We start from the raw sequence: 23,115 nt of genomic DNA, 5'->3' as shown, positions 1-23,115 counted from the left end.
GGTGTGCCAATGCAAGTGCTGAGAGTAGACAGGAGCTGGGCCGATTGGGTGTTTGAGGTCTGGGGCCCCGAGTATGCATACGGGCCCCGGACACCAATCACAGCAACTGTGGGGTTAGCAGAGGCGGGAAGGAGGAGGCAAAGAGGAATGTCTTGAGGAGCTTCCGGAATTTAAGAAAGTCCTACTCAAGGCACAGAGACAGTGGGAGACTGTTTCATAGAGGGAGCCAGCTGAGGAAAGCGATCGACCACCTACCCTCTGTTTAGCGAAACGCTTTACACATTGATGCCAGAGGAACATAGTGGCCTAGAGGGAGAGTATTTAGTAAGATAAAGTTGAAGATGGTGTGGTCCCCGGGCCTAGACAGTAGACTTTTTAGTGCAGGAGAGATGCGGTCCCTGGGCTTGAGGCCAGGGACAAGTCTCGCTGCCCTATTCTGGATTAGCTGGTGGGGTCACAGAGTGGAAGAAGGAAGATTCAGGAGGAGGCTATTGCAATAGACCAGCCTAGAGAGAACCAGGGCTCGGGTAACATTAAGCCTCCGGGGAAAGTGAGAAAAGGGAGAATTTGTTTGAGAAGGAATTTAATCCATGCAGCAACCGGGAACCAGTGAAAACTCATCCATTTGCATATCAGTCTGATCCCAGCCACAATGACAGTCGATTACCAATAGGCTACACAATTCCCCACTGAAAATCAGTACCAGCAATACCAGACTCGTGTTTCTGCCTTGAGTGTCATCAATGAAGTGAAGCTGTGGCACTCCAGGTGTCGAGAATCAGGGGGCCTGTCTTACCTCCTGGATTTTCCTTCATAAATTAGGCTGTAACCCCAGGTCTTTGGCAATTCAGCAAACGTGTTAGAGCTCCTCTACACAGCATACAAGGCCTGTTCTGAGCGTAGCTGCCCACTCGGAAGGAGGACCTACAATCACGTGTACGCCTTCTATGCCTTACAGAGGAGAAATATCTATGTCCATAGCAGTCATTTGCATATAAAGGATGATCCGGCATGGAAATGCTCGGCAGAGACAGCGCCACGCATGACTGAGGATGCCCAGCATGGCAGGGACTCGTGTCTGGGGGAGGGGGACGGGGGTGGTTCTCTTGTTCAGAGGAGAATTGCCCAGCATTTCAGTGCTCTACTATCCTTGTGAGCAGCTCCAGCCTGATACGCAAATGCTTCCTTTTTGCCTCAGTGAAAGCTACAACATGATTGCAGGCCCAACCCCCCCCCCCCCCCCCCGAGCGGGAATCATCCCAAAGAACAGGTTATTTGGCCTTGTTCTCTGGGGGGGCTCGTTTGCCAAATGATAGGAATATTATTGACTCCCAGTCCTCCCCACTCTGAATGCTACCTCTGCCACCCCCTCCCCCTGTTTAGACTCTCTCTGGTTCTGGCCCCTTTAAATGTTTAAATACGGACTTCCAAATGATTGCCATGCCTCTCTCTCTGGTTGACATCTCTGTGGCTCAGAAGCCCAAGCCATCCAGCGCCACAAGTCTGAATACTCGGCAGCAGGCTGGTCCCAGCATGGAGAATAGCACAGACCCACCCCTTGCCACTAACTAGCCTGTGTGCAACATAATCCATGGGTGGACTGGGAGGCCACCAGTACCACGGCAAATAGGAGACACCAGCCCAGCTAAAAACAGTCCCCTCCACACACCTCTACCAAAGCCTCCATGCTCGGGAGCACTGCCACAAAAGACTTCCAAACCCATTGACAACATGGCTGTGTCACTGGGTAATGAAGTGTTTTCTCTCAGAAGAGGACAGGGACACGTCTAACTGATCACTGTTTGTTTTATATAGTGCTTCTTACCATGCTTCAAGACTCTGGCATTAGTGCACATCACCCACAAAGAAACCAATGTGGACCTTTCCGGGATTGCACATGTTATCCACAGTGTGGCAACACACCTCAGCAGAAAGCGCCCAACACAGTGAGCTATCCGTCATGCAGCTAACCATGCACTGTGTAAATGCGGCTCATTAGTGGCTAGAATTCTTTTTACACCGATGACCGTATGATGTAAGTCTTCGGAAAGGCTTTCAGAACCTCCAATTATGATGATGTGTGTTTTGAATTGTGTTGTCTCTGTTGAGGCAGCCCTTGCCTTAAGAGGGATGGAGGACAGGTAGTGAGTCTGTGCTGAGGCAGCCCTTGGCTTAAGAGTGAAGATGGTAGGTTAGGGCTCACATGCCGGGAGGCAGCCCTAAACCGTCAATGGGTCAGCCCTGCAGCCTTTGATCCTGCTGACCCACTGTATGTCTGCCGTATTTAAAGGCCACTCTGCCCCTGCCATAATCCCTTTGTCTAGAGGCACCACAGATGAAGAGGTTTTTTTACCATACATTTATGGGAGGAGTTCCTTCGCTGTCCCTCGTGGCCACCAAGGCCAGGCTGCATCTCTGCTCATGCACCCAGAAGATGCCTTAAGATGGTGCTGGGCCGCTTGGGGGTGTCCCAAAACTGGGTGTTTTGGTGGGGTTCAGAAGGTTGACTCTAGAAAATGAGTCTCTGGGGGCTTTTCTGGGATGAGAGCAAGGTCATGCGATTCGGAGTGGGTGCACTGCACGGTGGGAATTGGTTCGACTACTATTTTTTTTCTGGGTCATCTTATCGTGCCACTCCAAGACACTTTGTCAATGATGTAGAATCAACTGTTTGAGAGGTTCCCCTATCCCTTAGAAACTAAAAGAGAAAATAGGGTAACCCCTAATCCCCATACTCACAAAAATCCTTTGTTGAAAAAGAACTGTCAGCCTTTGGGAACAGTGCTGGCACCTGAAATTGAAGAGTGAAAAAATATAATTTAGGTGGGCAGAGAGGCTGCAGCTAAGCGTTGTCACAGAGGCTGACCTGGGCTCGAACAAAACTGAAACTTAAAGTCCCAAGGTTGCGCTTCTCTGGTGAATAAATGATAGATTCGAATTAGTTCTGTTTAGATCTGTTTTATTTTTGGGTGTTGGTCATAAAAGATGAAAACAAATTAAGAACAATGTAGTTTATTCACTACTTCGTTGAACAAGAAGGAAAAACAAACGTTGTGCAAACTGGTCAGTTTATATCTTAATGTTCATTTGGTCGATTTTGTCAAAGAAAGTCTTTTGAATCGTTCAGTTGGTCGAATTTATCGAAGACATTTTTTTTAATCGTTCATTTGAGTTGACTTATTTTCAAACTCTTGATTTGTTGTTGAGTCGGTCGGCCTTTGTCTCCAAATTCCTAATTCTTCAATGATACTTGAGTGGGAGAAAGCCGACAGTAGGGTGGGCTCCTGGTCTCCTTACTATTTGAAGAATTCTTTGGATTTTAAGCAAAGTGAGCTGTATGTAGATGAAGGCCTGATTTCCTAAATCCTCGGCCTCTCAGTAGAGGATGTCCATCAAAACGTTCCTGGCGTTGCTGAAGTGGAAAGGCAGTGTTCTGTGTGCAGAGGAGTGGGAGCGTAGCGGGTACTGGCCAGAGGCAGGTTACCTTGCTTCATCTCTCACTCAGACTTTCACCCACCACTACCCATATGAACTTGGAAGTGCTGTAGGTAAGTGTCATGGCTGCCCAGCTGCTGACTTTACCATCTGACGGCGGATCACTCGCCTAAAACAACAAGCATTGGCAAACTGGCCAGCCAATTGAATAAGTCCGAACAACTGTCGATTCGCCCAGACTTGCGGGCAGGTGCATTGGGGAGACCCTCACTCTGCATGTACCCATCTCTAGCAGCTGGGGTGGGGAGTCTGCTGGACAGACTACACCAGCCAAACGGTGCTGAATAATGGGAGATACAATTAATGTAATTATGATATGATATGATGGGTTATTTATAACGCGCTTAATACCCAGAGGTTTCTAAGCGCAGACCCGGGGATCGAACCTGTGTTGCTCCATGTCGTCTTGCTTCCAGGGTTTCCAGGGTGAGAACGTTGCTGCTGAGCTATCCTCCCGAGACTATCGTATCGTATGTACCTGATGCATGGGCCCCGACTAGGGGTAACATTGATATTATTCCATCGGGGGTGAAAAGAAATAGTCCATCCGCAAAAGACTAATATGCAGTTAGATTCACTTGTGAGCTGGGGAGTAATGCCCCGATTTGTTTAAACAGAGGTAACTCGCTATTGATTTTTGGTGAAATCCCCGATTTAGCACTGCTCTCATCCTCTGACATTGAGCGAGTGGCCTTCCCAGACATCTACCACCCCGAAACTGGTATTTATTTTAATTAAAAATTGGTAAAGGAGTTTGTACTCTCAAGAAGAGTAAGTCTACAGGCACTTGGCTTTGATGTTTGTTCGACACACCAAGAGGGGGCCCCGTAGGCAGAGGCGTAGCCAGGATTGTCTAGCAAAGGGGCCCTGAAGGTAATGTAGTTGGGACCACTGCACTGACAAAAATATCTGTAAATGCCCGCACAGAGCTGCTGAGTGGGCATTTACAGATTTTGGGTGGGCCTCGCCCCTCAGGCCCTACCCTGCCTACGCCTCTGCCCGTAGGCATACAAGGAAGCTCCTGTTGCCCTATTCCATATACCTCACAGGGGTTTGTAACTAAGGGGAGCTCAGCTCTCATTCATGATGGTATCCATTCTGGGTGGCCAACACTCAATCAACTCTATGGAGGAAAATTGACCCATAGTGAATAACAACAGTGTCTGATACCAGATAAAAACATGCTACTAAGTATTAAATCCTGGAATACCAGGGGGACGCACTACCTTCTAACTAATCCTGTTGTTGTTAAGCTTCTAAAAATGGCAAGCTGCCTCTGCCTGTGGGAGACTTGGCTAACTGAGGACTTGGTTTTGGATGGTTTCCAGACATTTTCTCAGTTGGGCAGGCCAGCAGGGTGGGGCGGGCCTCCGGGGGACTGCGCTGGACTCTGCCCTGGGAATAACAGTAACCACAATGGATGACCTCCCTGTTGGTGCTATGGTGGTATCTCTTATAGCAAAGGATGCAACTTTTAAACGGCTGGTAGCAAATATATATCAGCATAAAGGGATTTCTGATTTAAAACAACCGTTTCTGCATATGATCTCGGAGTGCATTTCTAATTGGCCAAACTCTAATCTGGAGGGGAGAGTGATTGTGGCTTGGGATCTGAACTCTATGATATATTTTATTTGCATCGCGCTCGTAGACAAGTGTTTCACTCTGTGTGATTTCCAGGATCCTGGAAAGGAGTTATTAGAAATGTCATCTGATATGTTCCCACAGAATTTCAAATCCCAAATGGGTAGGAGCCGGTGTCTGGCCCTGGAGCCGTTGGTTCTCCTCCCGCTGAGTGGGGTTGATTTTGGGGCTGGGTCTAGGATGTGCACCTGGTTTAGGGGGACTAGTTCCTCGACACTGGACTACATATTTACTGACGAATGCCTGCTAAACAGCAGTACTTCTTTCTCAGTTCTGAAAAATGATTGGAGTGATCATGGCATTATGGAGGCTAGTTCTAACATCGGTTTCTCCTACAGGAGGTTCTCTCATCTTTCGCAGCTGAGAACGAATGCTTCAGTTCGGGCCATTCGTTGGTCTGACAGAAATATTGGGGCTCTAACTTCTAAACTACACACTGTTATGCAGTCATTGTCATTGGAATGGAAAATTGAGGTTTTCGATGTAAACAATTTTAAAGTCACTATTGGTAATTTGGTGGTGTATGTAGATAGGAATTGCACCCCAAGAATTATGAACGTTGGAAGACCTATACATATCCATAATGAGGAGGTTGCAAGGGCCAAGGCGAACATGAGAAAGAATATCAGATGGGCGAAGGCCACCTCTATGAACTGGGAGGATGAACTAAGTATGATCAGAAAATTCAAGCAAAACTATAAAAATGCCTGTAAATTCATTAAAGGTATATTGCTCCAGAGAGATGCAGAGGTAATGCTGTCTGTTTTAATTACGACAGACATGGGGTCATTCCGGTCCCTGATGCAGAATCATGATCCATCTATTAACACGGCCCAGATTAATGCCATTTCTGGAACCCAGTGGGTTCATTATTTTAATGCTATATACGGCAATTGCCATGGGAACAAGGATACTGGTACTACATTCTTGAGGATTCCGTCTTTTGATCACCTATGGTCCTTTGATTTGGATAGAGAAGAAATGTTTAATATCTTTGAAAAGTGTAAGAAATCTAGCGCCCCGGATCCTAATGCACTAACTAACAACAATTTTAAGGCAGACCCAGTAATCTGGCCAAGTGCCCTCCTTCTGCAGTTTCAAAGTATTCTTGACATGGGCCTGAGGCCTCCTTCTTGGAGCACAGCAATTGTTGTGCCGATATTCAAAAGGGGCATCAGGCCTGATCCAAGGAATTATCACTGAGATCTCGCTGATCGATGCTGACTGTAAAATGTTTGTGTCTATTCTCCTTCGACATCTGGAGGAATGGTCAAGTAGTCGGCATATGTTGAAAACCTTTCAAACTGGGTTTCGTAGAGGCCATTCTACTAATATTAATAGCCTCTTGTTGCCAAGTATCCAGGAAACAGAATGGGGTACCAATGGAGGATGTACATTTTTGGCCTCTATTGACCTCTCGGCCTCTTTTGATCAGGTAGACCGGAATCACCTTTGGTCTAAGCTGGCTAATTGGGGGCTACCAGACAGTCTCCTACGGCTATTGATGAGTACATACCAGAACTCAAGTGTGCGGATTAGGTTAAATAGAGAGGGTGACCACTCTGGGGAGATTAAGACCTCTTCAGGCCTAAAACAAGGCTGTGTTTTGGCACCTTGGCTCTACAATCAATATACATCAGACGCTGGGGTGCGCTTAGATTAAGCTGGCCTAATCACTCCAAGTATGGGCAAATGTAACATTCCTTGGTTACCCTATGCAGATGAGTTCATCCTCCAAGATAATTTGAAGGTAGATCTACAGGGACTTTTATCTGCCTTTGCTGCATACACTAATGAGAATGGGATAATTATTAATCCAGAGATGACCATGATATAAACATCCTCCGGGGGAAAGAAATCCAAAAACTTGCTTGTATGATCCCTGTGAAATACTCCTATTAGGTCCACTCCTAGCGTCACTTACCTGGGCTTTCATTTCTGTGCCAATCCAGGATTACGGCAAGCTCAAGAAATCATACTCCAAAAGGCATCCATACACACAGCTGGGGAGGGTAAATAGTAAATATGGACGATTTTCTTTAAAACCAGCCCTATTGTTCTATGAGGGCAAAATCGTCCCTAAACGTACCTATGGTTTGGAGCTTTTTGGCCCTTAAATGTACAAAACTCTGGATCAGATAGAGGCTAGACTGTGGTGTAAAACCTTGAGGGTGCTGAACGCGATCCCAGGGGCGGCCATAAGATACGACCTGGATATCTTGTGGAGTATGTTGGCCCTTTATGCAAAATTGATCTCCCCAACCCCGGGAACGATCTGAGGCCTTGAGCCACTCATTACCAGGGAGAACTGGAGACTTGGTCGGGTCCTAACTATATAGCTGAACTCAGTGGGAGATGTGAAGCTATCCTTGAGGGTATAGCGAGTGATAGAGATTGTCTCTTGAAGAATCCAACTAGAGTGAAAAGAATTTTGTTGGAGTACCACTGGTGTGAAACAACGGGCTCTTTCCATGCTTACCCGTCGATGGGCCAGTTAGCACATGAACATAGAAGACGAGGGGTGCTCCTCCCAATTTTCATTCTGTTTCCTAATGTGAACCATAGGAATACTTTGAGACAATGATGGAATCTCCTTCCCACAAGAGAGATCCAACTGAGGAGGAACCTCATTACAGCGGATCAATGCCATTGTCGGTTCTGTGAGTCCAACATGGAAACAATGAGGCATTTGTTGCTTGAGTGTAAAGCCGTGGGGTTCCTAAGAAAGAAATCCATGGAGAGATTTCAGCTGCTGGAAGCCATGGTGATAGACGCATTTGAATGGTTTTGCTGCCTCAATATCCAGTTTCCCCGAGAAAGGCTGGCAGCATCGTCATTTATTAAAAGCATGGAAATAATGTAACTATCTGCCATTGAAAATTAGTTTGTCCTTCCTTTGCGGAGTTAACGAACTCTGCTAAGAAATGAAACCTGCTTAAATGAATTGTTTTCTTTTTCTTTTATTTACTTATTACTGTTTCTTCTCGACTTGTATTTTACTACTTGCAAATGCTTGATTGATTGTGATTTATTTATGGGAATTGAATTGTTCGCTGCATGTGAATTGTAAAGGTTTGATTATTGACCATATACAATAAATAATTTCTTTTAAAAAAATTTAACGACTGGGGGTGGTGGGTCTTCACTCATTGCTGTCGAAAAGCTGCGCTCCTTTTTTTTCTTGTTAACCTGGGGTGACATCAGTGATTCGCCTCAAGGGGGCGCTCCAGAACTAAGCCTGCCTACGCAATAGGCGGACTGTTAAAGGCGTTGGCGAGTTCAAAACTAGACATCACCAATGAACGGGCAACAAAGAATCGCAAACGCTGGAGTATGTTGATGCATTTAAAGAGAAGTGCAATTATTTTTCACTAGGTGGACCCTTCCGTGGCAAAGTTATTTAACAACTTCTTTAGCAGAAAAAAAGCGTTTCTGTTGTAATAAACATACCAATTGTTTTCTTTAAAATCTGCAGTCTACATGTCTCCCAAACAAGAGTGTAAAATACTTCCATGTCGCAGTCTTGCTACCTTGCCAAGGTCCACAGAGGATAGTTTCAAGCTTGGTGGGCCAGGGTGTCGTTGGCTTTCTAGCATCAAACTATGTCATGCTAAATATCTAAGCGCTTTTCCTGGTTTTCCAAACATTATTTGTGCAGAAGGTGTGCATGTTAGGACTTTGTGGTGCGATTTTACTCTTTATCATGAAATGTTTCTGGTTTTTCTTTTAGAAACGAAAGTGGCTCGCCCAGGACAGCGACGAAACAAGGTGCAGACATCGTTTCCTTGTGAATGTGTTACCCACACCTGGGCATCGGAATACGGGAGTTGACTGCAGAAAAGCCCCAGAAAAGGTGAGAAATTACCCGATTTTTAGGTAAAAGAAGAGTAGCTTTTATGGGGCAGGGCCCAGTGCTTTCAGTGGAATTAGAAATCGAGCGGGGACTCGAAGGCGTTTTGATGCAATATTTGGGAGCTGGGGCTAAACGGTCTGGTGCGGCCTCACATCCCATATAGCTAATACATCTGTAAAAGTGGTGGGCCCTGTGTAATGAAACAAGTTAACCAGCAGACCCTTTCATACGAGCAATGAAGGGAACCCACTCCTACTTTAAAACATATATTACATATAATTCATGCGCTGTTACATTATCAACCAAAATTAACTAAAATCGCACATCAGGTGAAAATAGGTCCGTATATAATGCAGCCCCACAGATCTTCAGAGAAATCCATGATTCTTATGGACGGATTAAAACCACTGTAATGACAATACTTAAATACAATGTGTTGCAAAAAATCAAACGGTGTATAATTTCCCTTATGTGTTCGAAAACAAACGAACTCCACTAACACAGCTGATAGTGGCATCTACTGGTGAAATGAAGTATTGCCACTTATCTTTTTATTTCTATTGCTTCAGTGAAAGAAATGTGGTTGGTGAAGTCAGATTGGGAGCCTGCAAAGTTTTGGCTCAAAAGCATTATTTGGATACTGCCAGGGCTAAGCCCTATCCTATTTAAGGCCTTGGCATGCAGGGTCCAACAATTGCTCTTGAGTGGAGGGTGGAGGCTCTGCTAAGGCTAGCAGACCTTTCTAAATGTTGATAAAAAAAGAGGGCCAGCAATACTGCTCCTCCCCAGTAGGTGTCACTCTCACCCCATATTTAAAATACATCCTCTAGATTTGTTGTATTGTTTTAAGTTTGCCACTGATTATTTGTCTTACCATTAGAATTATTAAATACAATTAATTAATGCATAAGAATCTTGGATTTCCTTTGAAAGAACTTAGGTTTAAAATCTGCATTGGCCTATTTTGATTCGATTTTGTTTTTGCTGAATTTGTTTATTTATTCCCTTGTTTACTGCTTTATTATATGCACCACACCTTTAATAAACCGGTTGTGGCTTATTTTACTCCAGCATGTCTTAGAGAACATAGTGCAAACTGGCATAAAGAGAAATGTGATGTTTGTAATTATAATTATAATTGGTTATTTATAACGTGCTTAATACCCAGAAGTTTCTAAGCACGGACCCGGAGATCGAACCTGTGTTGCTCTTTGTCGTCTTTCTTCCAAGGTGAGCATGTTGCCCCTGAGCTATCCTCCCAGCCCTTTGAGAAAGACCCTGAAGTGAAGTACAGGCATCTTTCCAGCTACTGGCCTACACAGCCTTCTCCCATTTTCCTCACAGGGCCGTCTGCTGGTAGGAATACCAAGCAGGGCTGCTGCATTTCTCTTTTTCACTAGAAGGTGAACGTGCTACATGCATGACTATCTTCCTAAATCACGTGGATGAACGTTTTCTTTAATGGAAGGTGGACTTTTTGGAACACGAACTGTGTAACACAGGCACTACAGATGGTTGCCGTCGAGGTAGTGCGCAGGCCTCCTTCCCTCCGTTTTGTTCCTGCTTCACCAAATTCTCTCAGTTCACAGAGCCTACTCTAAGTAAATATGAGGCCAGTGCCGGCCTTAGGATTTGGGGGTCCCTCTGCTTCAATTGATTTGCGGAGAATCCTAACTTGGATATGTAGTGACATCAGTCTCCACACAGAAAATGACTTTGTAGCATGAGCTTGTGATACTCAAAGGGATCATGACAAGTTGCTTGAAAAGTAGTTCCCAGGAGTTAGCCAAGAGACACACTTTGTGTTGTCCAGTTTCTGACCATTCTCATTATTTCATGTCCGGCAATATCATGAGCGGGGCTTTTCTGGAGCAGCGGACGGTGTGAGCTGGATAACCTGTAGAGACTTCGGGTAAATGGGGCGTAGTGAGCTAGAAGAGAGCACACACTTTGATTAAGTCACAAAGCCAGGATTGGAACTCGGTTACACATCTTAACCGCTGTGGCTCGTATACATATAGCTTGCCACAGATCCTTTTGCAAATTTGGTTTGAAAAAACATCTTTGAGATTTTGAGTTCAGTGCAAAAAAAGTTCTTTTGTTTTGCTAAGTAGTTCTTGCACTGGATTCCTGTTTGCCTTCATTTTTATGGTCTATATATTTAGCCATACTGTCCCATTGAACAATATGTGTTGAATTAAGAAGCTACAGATGTGGATAATTTTGACTGTAAAAAGAAATTAATGTATATAAGCATTTTTGTAATGTTTAAGGCAGGCTACATAACTAAAATGTCCTCATGCTGTGACCACATGTTCCAAGGACCTAATGAGCAGGATTTTGTTTGGGGGACACAGTGCAAAGGGCCTCGAAGGCAGCATTGCTTGCATGAAACTGTGTTAGAGTCAGAGAGGCAGTACTTTGGCAGCGGGTTGAAATAATATGCTGTGGGCAAGTGTTTTAAAAATGAGCATGTGGCTGGACTTAAGTTGTGATCTGTGTTGCATGCCAAGGGCTAGTGTTTGAGCAGAAACTCAAGCATGTTTCATTCATCGGATTTTCCAATGTTTTTCTCACACCCCGTTGAGTTGGACATTTTTCTTGCCTTCTGTATTTCTCTGCCATTTAGTCAGCAGGGTGAACCTTTAATATACTCGCTTCCTCCTCATTTCCTTTGCCGCAGCTTCTCCACTCAAACCAACAAACCTTCACTGGAAATGAAGACTTGACAGGGCTATTTAGTTATTTTTTGCAATTCTCTTTTCTCTGATGTTTTCTGAGCCAATTGTTTTGGTCCACAGCTAAGTTTGGTCGGCATTGGCACAATTTCTATCAGCACTGCCAGTGGAGCACAAGTTGAGGGTACACGCGGGTGAATGGTGTACACACACTTTTTTCAGAGGGCAGAAGCTGGCCCCACGATGTGCTTCTGAGGCTGGCACTAAAAGAAATGAATTTACTTTATGTATTGTATTTGGTTATTTATATAGCGCTCTTTCCCCATTTGTATGGCCTCAATGTGCTTTGTGGTTGGAATGTCCTCAGTGACCATAGTCAATGTGCTGGAGGTTCTAAGAGTTTTAGATCCAGAGATGCATGTGTGCATTTTAGCCAGTCTACGATTTAGGGGGCTGGTTAGGCTCGACTAAGCAGCCCAAAAAAAGGTCAGGCACGTGGGTGGGCGTTGTCGGTGGGTTGCGATAGAGTGCTATTGTTGCAAGAGTCGATGTGTGGCCAGCTATACCAAATTTCTTTTTGGTGGTAGTCCCTGTATGCTAATGGCAGAGGTGTTGAGGTACGTCCCGTGTTTCAGTGTGGACGGCTATGTGCGCTGCTAGACCGGATGAGCATAGCAATAGCTGCCTTCTGCGGTGCATGGATGTTTGGCCGTGCCTGCGGCCTGTGTCCACAGACGTGGTTTAAAGTATACATACCGTAGGCTTCGATATTGTTTGACTGCAGCGATCTTTGTCCAGTGTGGACAGGTATCAGATGCAGTGGGTTTCCCAGTATAATGGGCAGATATGGGGGTATACCCTCAGATTTGAGCACCCTGTGTAGTGGGAGAGAGGCCTAGGTAGAGGGAGAGAGGTCCTGATACAGGGGACTGCAGTAACAGTAATGCAATAGCAGCACCTTGTTCACTTTGGAACACCTGGATGGAGGGAGAAAGGCCCTGACACGGAGCACAACAGTAAATGCAGTAACAGTAGCTGCAGTAGCAGGGAGAAGGAGATAGAGGGAGAAAGGGCCTAGCACGGGGGCATAACAGTAAATGCAACAGCAGCACCTAGGTTAGGACCCCTGGATAGAGGGATAAAGGCCCTGACACGGAGCACAACAGTAAATGCAGTAACAGTAGCTGCAGTAGCAGGGAGAAGGAGATAGAGGGAGAAAGGGCCTAGCACGGGGGCATAACAGTAAATGCAACAGCAGCACCTAGGTTAGGAACCCTGGATAGAGGGATAAAGGCCCTGACACGGAGCACAACAGTAAATGCAGTAACAGTAGATGCAGTAGCAGGGAGAAGGAGATAGAGGGAGAAAGGGCCTAGCACGGGGGCATAACAGTAAATGCAACAGCAGCACCTAGGTTAGGACCCCTGGATAGAGGGATAAAGGCCCTGACACGGAGCACAACAGTAAATGCAGTAACAGTAGCTGCAGTAGCAGGGAGAAGGAGATAGAGGGAGAAAGGGCCTAGCACGGGGGCATAACAGTAAATGCAACAGCAGCACCTAGGTTAGGAACCCTGGATAGAGGGATAAAGGCCCTGACACGGAGCACAACAGTAAATGCAGTAACAGTAGATGCAGTAGCAGGGAGAAGGAGATAGAGGGAGAAAGGGCCTAGCACGAGGGCATAACAGTAAATGCAACAGCAACACCTAGGTTTGGGACACCTGGCTAGGGGAAGAAAGGCCCTAACATGGGGGTACAACAGTAAATGCAATAAAAGTAGATACAATAACAGGGAGAGGGAAATGGAGGACCCTGTTCTTATGATGTATGCATAAGGGCCCTAGCCGCCAATCACAGCGACTGAGGGAAGAAGGGAAGGAGGAGGTGAAGAGGAAAGTCTTGAGGAGCTTCCGGAATTTGAGGAAGTCCTGCTCAAGGCAAAGAGGAAGGGGGGAGATTGTTCCATAAGAGGTAGACAGCTGAAGAAAGTGATTGGCCTCCGGCTCCCTGTTTAGCGAAACGCTTTACACACAGAGTTGGTGCCAGAGGACTGCAGAGGTCTAGAGGGAGAGTATTTAGTAAGAGAAAGTTGCAGATGGCGTGGTCCCAGTCCCCCCACAGACTTGTGGAAGATCCTCTTCTGCTTATTTTTCGTGTGTTGTGGATATTCTGAAAGACGAATGCGGATTCTTCCTATGCACTTTTTTACTTTAGGCAAGCTGAGTTAAATGAAATGTGCATATTTTACCTTAAGATATGTTCATTTCTGGCAACATTACTTTCCATTGCGCATGTTTATGAGTCCCCCACGTTCCCTACCTGCCAGTCTGATTACTGATAAAATCAAGGAATGATGTACACCTCAATGGCCCTCTTCAGGGTTGCGTTTCTTGGATATTTTCAGTGGCGGTGCTAGAGTTGTACCTGCCCCTCATTCACTATCTGTGTTTTTTCGACACCTACTTTATTTGGTTGCACGGCGCAAGACAATACTTGTCGAGTTTATACTGACCAGTTTCCTGCTTTGTCTTGATAACTTTCTCTCGAAGTCCCTTAAAATATTTGCTTGACTGCATTCAAGGAATCCGTTTGAGTGTGTGCGAATTGATTGTGGTATGCACACAAAGGCTTTCATTGGGCCCCCTCCGACCCCCAAGTCCTGACTCTGACAGGGTGGGTAAGTCCCTGCATTCTACCGGGGTTTCTCCTTTTTGAGGACTGTGGTCTGTGCCGTGCAAGCAAACTGTGCTGGACAGGGAAAGTCTCACACTTGCATCTAGGTCTCTACACTCTCCTTCTCTGCAGGGGACGGGGGGGGCATGAGAAGGGTACTTGTGATATTAACAATAAGGAACATACCACCAGAGTAAGCAGCAGTATGCAAAGGTATAGTTGCCTCAACTTTCTTTGTGACTGTGCTCATCTGCTGATTGATGCGAGCCTGACCCTCCAGTGTTGCCGCACCTCTCATGCAGTTTGTGCCGAGAGACCGGCCACAGGCCACCATCTTCTTGGTTTATGCATGGAGTGCTTTCTGTCACGGTTGACGATGTATGCCCGCTTGTGTCACAGGGTTCGAAGTACACTCTGATTTTTCGGTCTCCATGATATATTTCAGTGAAGCCTTGTCTTTTCGTCCAGGCACATGCCTGTTCTCTCGTCAGAATCTTGCCCCCACCTGTCAGCACGCTGACACTGCAGTGTAAGCATGCTGACAGGTGGAGGAGCGATGCAGACAAGTATGGGGTTGGGCAAAAATTGGAGTGGGCAGAACGGAATTAACGAAATTCCCAAACAATTCCCTCCCTCCACTGCCTGGAGCCCCGGGCTGTATAGCTGACCCATGTAGACTTCGCTCCGTCAGTCTCGGGGTGCTGTTTCAGCCCTGTAGCTTAGCACCTCCGGGAAAGACAAATACTGCTAGCGAGGATGATTTCTTTCTTTGCTGACCTAATCAAAACCATTTTGAGTGTCCAAAGTACAGTATTGGCACTCTGCACAAACTAACATGCCTAGTTTGTGCAAAGTGCCAATGTTAAGCAACGCATTTAGAGTGGAGCACTAGAAGCATGAGAGTTGAATGTCTCAAAACTGGAAGCGTGAAAAAACGAGCAGATTTGCGTTTTATTCCCAATCACATCCTCAATCCCTGTAACCTGTATGTAAATAATGCCAGCAAGCTGGAGGATGAGCGTTGAGCAGCTGCAGCAAAATGTTCACGCTGGGCAATTGAGAGACCACCACCTTTTCACAGGAATGTGGAGTAATTTTACACTTGGGTGGACAAATATCGCAACCAAGGACAGCAATTCCAACGTAGAACTTCCACAGACCAGTCCAGTTCAGATTCAGACGCACAAACAAGACCTACACCATCCACAAGATTAACACAACATTTAGGAGATGAGTTGGCCACATCTTCAGGTGTCAACCTTGGCACAAGACCAGAAGAAAGACCATCTACACCCCCAAGGCAACCTTTTTTAGGGGTAGACACCAGTGGTGGAAATGGAAAAGAATTGGTCAGGCATCCCACAAGGGGACGGGGTGGAGGCAGAGTTTGGGATGGCGGTGCCCAAGGAGGCGGGGTTAAGGGGGCAAAGCTGGCAGTTGACATCCGATCAAAGCACATTTCCAAAATAATAGTTTAAAACGGCACTATTTCTTTCATGTTGCTTCTTTTCCAAACTATATATCAATTCCACTTTAAACCACTTCCATGGCACTGGTGATGAGTTACTTCAGTATGCGGATAATAGTTCTGACCAGTGTTGCTGAGTAAATATTCTTTAAAATGCACAATTTGCATTCCATTTTATATAAAAAAAACGTCCCCTTGGGTAATATTCAAACTCAGTGATTTCTGTTAGCCAAACGCAACGTTTTCCTTTACTTGAACCCAACCAGGCACAGCTCCTGCAGCTCCCCTCTGAAAGCAGTTGGGTGGCTGCATTGTGTGTGATGTTAATAGGGGTATTTATTTATGCAATGTTTGTCGGATACCTGTGGATTTATTTGTTTATGCAATGTTTGTCGGACAACAAACATTGCATAAATAAATAAATAAACCAGGTCGTGGCTGAGGACTGTAACTTCCTCTTGTGACTTCTTGCATAGGGTCACCAGAGGAAGTTAGTTTGTTGCTCACGTGCGCTTTTTTTTTCTTCTTCCCAGCGCAGAGCAGCGGTTTGGGGTGGCTGACTCTGGCCAGATTCCGAGATCCGGCCACACATCTGGTGCTGGATCTCGGATCCTGCGAGACCCGGCCCAATGACCAGCCCTGGTAGACACAAGAAAAAAAGAACCAGGAGGGGCCGAAGTAAAAGGAGGACCGAAAGCGCAACCCAGATATCCGAGCAGGAAATGTCGCCATTAATATCTCTAATCGTACTTTGAGTCTCTCAGAAAGGAGAAACGCAGGTTCGATCCCCGGGTCAGCGCTTAGAAACCTCTGGGTATTAAGCACGTTATAAATAACCTATCATATATCATATCACATTTGCAAAATGAAACTCAAAGCATACTTTGCATACAGATTTTGAGATGACACAGCCAACAACTGAGTATATTGAATTAAAACCCAAGAGCAACTTTGTGCCGCCATTACCACACAGCACCATAGATGTTTTTGACGAGACTTTACTAAAACACTTGAGAAAAATACCATACAAAGCTCTGCAACAAAGGAATTTGAGCAAAAGGGATCTTTCAACTATCAGGAATCTCTGAGGATGACAAAATAGTCATCTGCCCTGCTGATAAAGGGGGTGCCTTAGTGATCCTTAATGCAGAGGACTATGAACATGAATGCCTAAGGCAGCTGAACGATCGCAACATATTCAGCCCATTACCTGAAAATCCTAGTAAGGAAATTACAGGGAATTTGAAGTCCATGCTAGACATGGCGGAAAGCAACAAATGGATCAGCGATAAGACACGCAGGTTCCTCTCGCAGAATTTTCCTAACAAACCACATTTTATCTACTCCACCAAAATACATATATCCTTAGACAAACCACCAGGTTTCCCCATTGTGGCAGCTACTGATGGAGTCCAACAACCCTCCGGAGTATACAACCGATTATCCAAAAATACCCAACATGCATTAAAGATACCACAGACTTCTTGAACAAACTCACAAACATCCATCTAGAGGAGAAAGACATTCTTGTAACCATCGACGTATGTAGTTAATGCATGTCTTTCCCACGCAATATGGGACAACACGCAGAAGAATGGCTGCTACGACTAGAAGAAGTGGGAGCATCCAAAGAATGGATCATGATACTTCTAGAGTTCACATCATGAAATGCATATTTTAGTTAAATGGTAAGTTTTATCTACAAACCAGCGGCACTCCCATGGGTGCAACCAAGGCACCAGCCTATGCAAATGCACTCATGTTAAAACATGACGATGAACACATCAGGCATCGAGTTTGGCATAAGTACATCCGATATTGGGGTTTTCATGATATGGAATGACACACCAGCTACATTACTGAAGGGTGGTGAGTGTGCACAGCCTCTGTTTGCAATCACTTTCAATAGGTTTTTTGAGTTGAAATATTTTCTCTGCGTGGGGTGCAAACCCACTATCAAGGTGCCTCTGTGCACTCACAATTTAGACAGAAAAAAGACCTAGGCTACAAAGCCAGCGGTGTGGGCTGCACTCCCAAATACCACATAGTGGTGTATAATATTCTTTATAAATTAAAGAAAGAAGTCAAAGTGTCAAATCTTCAGTGTTCTTTTTATTTTCTAATCATATATCTTAAAAAGTAGTTCAATATTCATCAGTTGGTAGCTGATGCATGGTAGGGCCAATGCATTTCACACAATTGTGTCTCCTTAGTCAGGGCCAGTGCTATCTTCTAAACAGGTCAGATAATTAGATTTCATTATCCATTACCATATGGTTTTAGTTTACATGGTCCACATAGATATAGCAAACTTATTTCAAGATTTAACCAAAACTGGTGTATATCGCATATTAATATCAATTATGCATGAATAGCATCATGCAAAGTACCCACACACTCATTTTTACAGGTGGAGCAATGAACATGCATAGTATTAATGCATAGTTGATACGTACGTAATGTGACATAGCATTCATAGGGAGAAAGGGAGAAAAGGCAAAACCATCATTTTAGCTAAGGTTCAAAATCGTATGGACATATTTGGTATAGAGGCAAACTTGTGTGAAAACTGACCTGTTGATGCTCACAACGGCAGGTATGTCTGTAAAGTGGTAATAAGCATGTTGTCATTCAAGGTTTCTTTAAAAAAATGTAAAAAAGAATGGATATATGACACATAATAGCATTGGTTTCTTACCTATTCTTTAATACTGAAAACTCAACCTTCCTCTTGTATAGATACGCTTTTGCTGTAGCGATGACAGTGCGTAAAGATACAATTCGAATTGTCAAAGCTTGTGTGGCTATATGATTGCACTCGTGGAAGCTCGAGTGATACATTACTACAAAGAAAAGTCCTTCCTAAATATATCTTACCATAAGTCTCGTTCTGCGTGTTCGGTAAAGACGCTGCAAGGACGTGTTGTCTCAAACAGTACTTAATGTACGCGTTTGCTGTAGCAATGCCACTGTGTGAAAGGTCCGGTGATCCGTTACTGCAAAGATATGTCCTTCATTGATGAAGCTTGCCAGGAGTCTCGATCTGCATGTTCTGCAAAGACACCAAAGGGGACGCCTTGTGTCAGACAATAGCTAATAGCTGTAAACCATTGTTATGGAAACTGGAATGGTTTCTGATGTGAAATGCGGTCCGCCATCTTAGAATGGCTCAAGAGTGATGCCATTTAACACACAGTTTCGTCAAAGTAATATGTGTATATATAAGCTCGGCAGCAGTATTCTGTAACCTTTCATTATGAAATCGATTTCAGATTGCGATTGCTCCTCTGAATATATTTAACAATATTTCACGTTAGAGATAATTAATATGCTGGTAGTCTCGTAACTTCATCTTTGTGCCCACTCACACAAGTCTCTCACCTATAATACAGGGAACGAGACGAGACGAGACAAGACAAGACTGGTGTTTCAATTGTGCTACCACGCATAAGTTTCAGTAATGTACGTGTCTTTAAAGTACCGTCATTACTGTCTTGCAAGTGGATAGTGATGGTATGTGTACAATTATGTTTCTGTGGCAGGCGCCTATAATACATATATCTAAACTATAACGTCAGTGCAATGGGCATAACTGTTTGTCCAATCAATTCCTAAATCTCATGAGTATTGAACTCGTGTCCTTCTTCCAACCAATGCTCGAACCACTCTGTCACAAAGATACAATAATATTATAGGTTGCTAAGAGATCTTGACAAGCAATTATTGGCTGTTCATTAGGGAACAATGATATTAAATCGGTTGTACAGTTGTATACATCATTGCATGGTAGATAGTCCATCATATTGCAAAAGTTCACAATTGCACTATAGTTTTAAATCAATGCTCTTAATCAGTCACTACAAACAGTTGAGTTATTCATATTTTAGTAATCACAGTGTCCAATAAGCAATTCCTAATCATTCATATTGGTAATATGGGTATTGGTTAAGATATACAATTGTGTTTATCATCTTGCAGTAAGTCGTTCATCATTTTACTAGAACCAGGGGAGAGAGCATCCAATCTCTCAATCCAAAATGCTTCTTTTTGGGCTCTTCTTTTTTTCTAATCTGTATTAGTCTGGAGCAGCTACTGGCGGGCCCGACTGGGCGGTGAGTGAAGTGAGTCTCCCACATTGTGGCGGCGCGGTCCGGCAGATAACTTGTTTGCAGCTGCTGCTACATGGAGACTGGACAGTGCGGCACGATGGTTCCACCCTTGCCGCATTGAGGACACCGGGAGAAGGTGCACCATTAGACGAAGTGATCTCTGTTGCCCTCGTACAACCCCCCCAACCCCGCCTGGTGGCATATTCATGGGCAGACATCAGGGACAGCTACTACTGTGGGGGCGAGAACCATGTACCCCAACAGTTGAAATTTCGAGTGGTCTGGTTGTGGTGCTCATGGCCTTGGCCGGGTGCCATCTGAAGGGCTGGACAGGCTGAAAAGCCTGTATTCCCCGAAGGCGACAACAAAGTGCACAAACATGGGGAATAGAGAGGAACTGCACATGGCAACATAGCCTGAACTGTGGTGGCTGCTTGGGGTGCAGCAAGGTCCTGTTAACACGCTGGCTGGCAGTTCTTATTTGGACCCCCTCTACACATATCCTGCGGTGTAGCCGCCCCTGGCCATCCCGAGAACCCTGGTGCCCATTTGTTGGGTAATTTGTTGCTCACACCCTGTGTATCCTCCAGGCCACTCATCCATTTATGTCGCATTGTTGGTGGCTTGTATCACTTTCTTCGAACGGCATACCCTGCAGGTTTTATCCTTCCTCATTCAAACAGTGCTTCAGTACCGTAATTCCAGGGGGCCATGTCAGCCGGCGGACCTAAGTGGGCATAGTGTCTCCTGGTTGGTGTGGGGGCAGTTGGAGGGGAGTATATTTATTATCCAACCTCCTGTGGGCCCTTTCAGGCAGGGCGAGGGATGGGACTGGCTGTGGTATCTCATAAGGAGAGTGGAAGATCCAGAGGGGGCCCGACAGCAGTTGAAGACTACTTTGGCATGACCAATGCAGATGGGGATGGCAAAGGACAAGCCCCAGAACGGGACCGTGCACAACAGTATGGACCACTACACAGTGAGGGCCCCTCCACCCTATGTCACGCCACATGAGAGGGCGCCTTACCAGGTCCTCTCTCGGATCAGTCTTCGACGAATTTGACAGCTTTCAGATCAGGTCGAAGCAAATGCAACAGCAAGTCTTCTTCTTCCAGCTGGGCGTCGATGATCAGCAGTTCCAGTTACTCTTCAAGCGTAGACAGAGCTTCTGAACAATTTCCAGTGGTGAGAGGTCCCCAGATATACTATCCTGTCTCTCATCCACACTGCTGGGTCTCACTCAGTAGCCAATCATACAGAAGGGCATTCATGCAGTCAATCAGCCAATCAGGCATAGAGTGCATTCAGGCCATCCTCCCCTCTCAGAAACTCACAACAAGGAATGTGGATTGGGACAAGTACCCAGCCATTCAACACTACACACTGCATTCAGGCCAGTTTTGGGCAGGGCTGTCTGTCTCTCATACCAGAAACCAGACAGCCACAACAAGAAGTGCATATTGGTCACACACTCCATTCACCCAGGTCCCACCCACAGGGCGTACCCACAACATGCAGTCACTGGGAAGGCTCCAGCCAGTCTGGACTGGACTTCACAACAACACCATATATGGAACTTCCATCCAACAGCCAATCAGGGGGAAGGGACAGAGTCAGGGCTTCCCAGGACTTTGGGAAAACAAGGTAACAGGCAATGGACAGCAAGAGACCACGGAGCCATCTTGTTTTCTATCAGGAATCAACTGATTCCAGTGGCAGGGCCGGGGTATCCCAAAATGGAGGATACTCAGAGCACCTGTCAAATTCAGCATGGTGCTGCCACCAGCCCATACCCTGCTCTGTCGGTCACCCACAGGTACCCCAAAACATACACTAGGGGCACAGGGTTGTACCCCCCCACCCATGGGTGCCGTAAGGGTATCCCATGGGTCTGTTCACCAAACCAAAAGAGAGAGAGCTGCACCGCCAGGAGTCCCACATGAACTCCTGCGCGGAAAACACGACAGAACACATGATAAAAAGGCAGTAAAGGACAAGGATACCGAGACCCTGTCCCTCCGATGCATTTCCAGCATCACAGCGGATATCAATCTCCCGCCGCTGACTACTACCCAGAGAGATGACCTGGAGGCAGATATCACAGGGGAGGAGGTGGTGGCGGATGTATCGCACCTTCAGTCAAGGAAGGACCCCAGGCCCAATGGGTTTTCGGTTGAGGTTTGGAAAAAGCTGGGCAAACTGACATAGCCGCACATACACAATTTATTTAATCAATTGAAGACTACTGGCATGCTTCCCCCAGACCTCAGGAGGGCCTGTATAGTTGTCATTCCCAAAGCAGGTAGGCCCCCAGAGTCCTGTGCCTCTTAAAAAACCCACCTCCCTCATCAATGGAGAGGTCAAGATCTTTGCTAGGGTGCTTGCGCGAAGTACCTCAATAAAGTAATTACTTACCTAGTCCTCCTGGATCAATGTGGCTTTATGCCTGATACGTCTACCAGGATGAATATCCACAGAACTGATTGTTCATGGTGGTGTCCGAGGTACGCACGCTGGAGGAGCCGTTGGCACTTCTCCCAGTGGACTTGGAAAAGGACATTGACTCAGTGGAGTGGAAGTTCTTGTGGGAGGCGCTCTCTCGCATGTGGTTTGGGAAATATTTCCTAAGGAAGCTGTGCTTACTCTGTGTCTCCGAATGCAGAGATCTGGGTCAATAAGGTGACCTCCCAGGCATTCCCCCTGGAGTGGGGGGATGAGGCAGGTTTGCCCTCTCTCTCCTCTTATTTATACTGGCTATTGAGTCATTGGCTATCCACTTGAGAACAGACCGGACATGGTCTGGCTTCTGTTGGAGGCATGGGGGTGAGGATAAAGTCTTGCTATATACAGACGATCTTTTCGTTTATCTTAGTAAGCCGCAGGAAGCCTGCACGGGGGTCACACGTAACTTGCAAGAGTTCCAACGGGCCAGTGGACTGAAGATGTACTGGGACAAGTCCATTTTCTTTCCCCTGAAGGGGACGGGAAACAATCAACCCCAGGACAGTCCATCCTGGGTCTCAGTTGAGGCTTTCAAATATTTGGGGGTATAGGTGGGTCCTGGCCTAAGAGACTATGTACTTTACAATCTACACCCTATTATGGCTAGATTTCTGCAGGGTTTGTCCCACACTGGAGGTCCCTTCCGTTGACACTTCTTGGGGAAAGCAGCCCTATGACCCTACCCAGGTAT

General features: G+C 45.7%; 1 protein-coding gene across 1 annotated transcript in view; it reads left to right on the top strand.

Annotated features, from left to right (window-relative positions):
• Positions 1–23,115, top strand: part of ATP10B (ATPase phospholipid transporting 10B (putative)) — a 620,207-nt gene that overhangs the window by 142,442 nt on the left and 454,650 nt on the right. The window contains exon 2 of the mRNA XM_069654269.1: positions 8,870–8,992. The gene's annotated coding sequence lies outside the window, so the exon portion shown is untranslated. The remainder of the gene's footprint in view (positions 1–8,869; positions 8,993–23,115) is intronic.

This window comes from Ambystoma mexicanum, chromosome 3q, assembly GCF_040938575.1.
Source record: "Ambystoma mexicanum isolate Mex_15411 chromosome 3q, UKY_AmexF1_1, whole genome shotgun sequence".
Taxonomy (NCBI): Eukaryota; Metazoa; Chordata; class Amphibia; order Caudata; family Ambystomatidae; genus Ambystoma; species Ambystoma mexicanum.
This window is presented reverse-complemented; position numbering and strand designations above follow the sequence as displayed.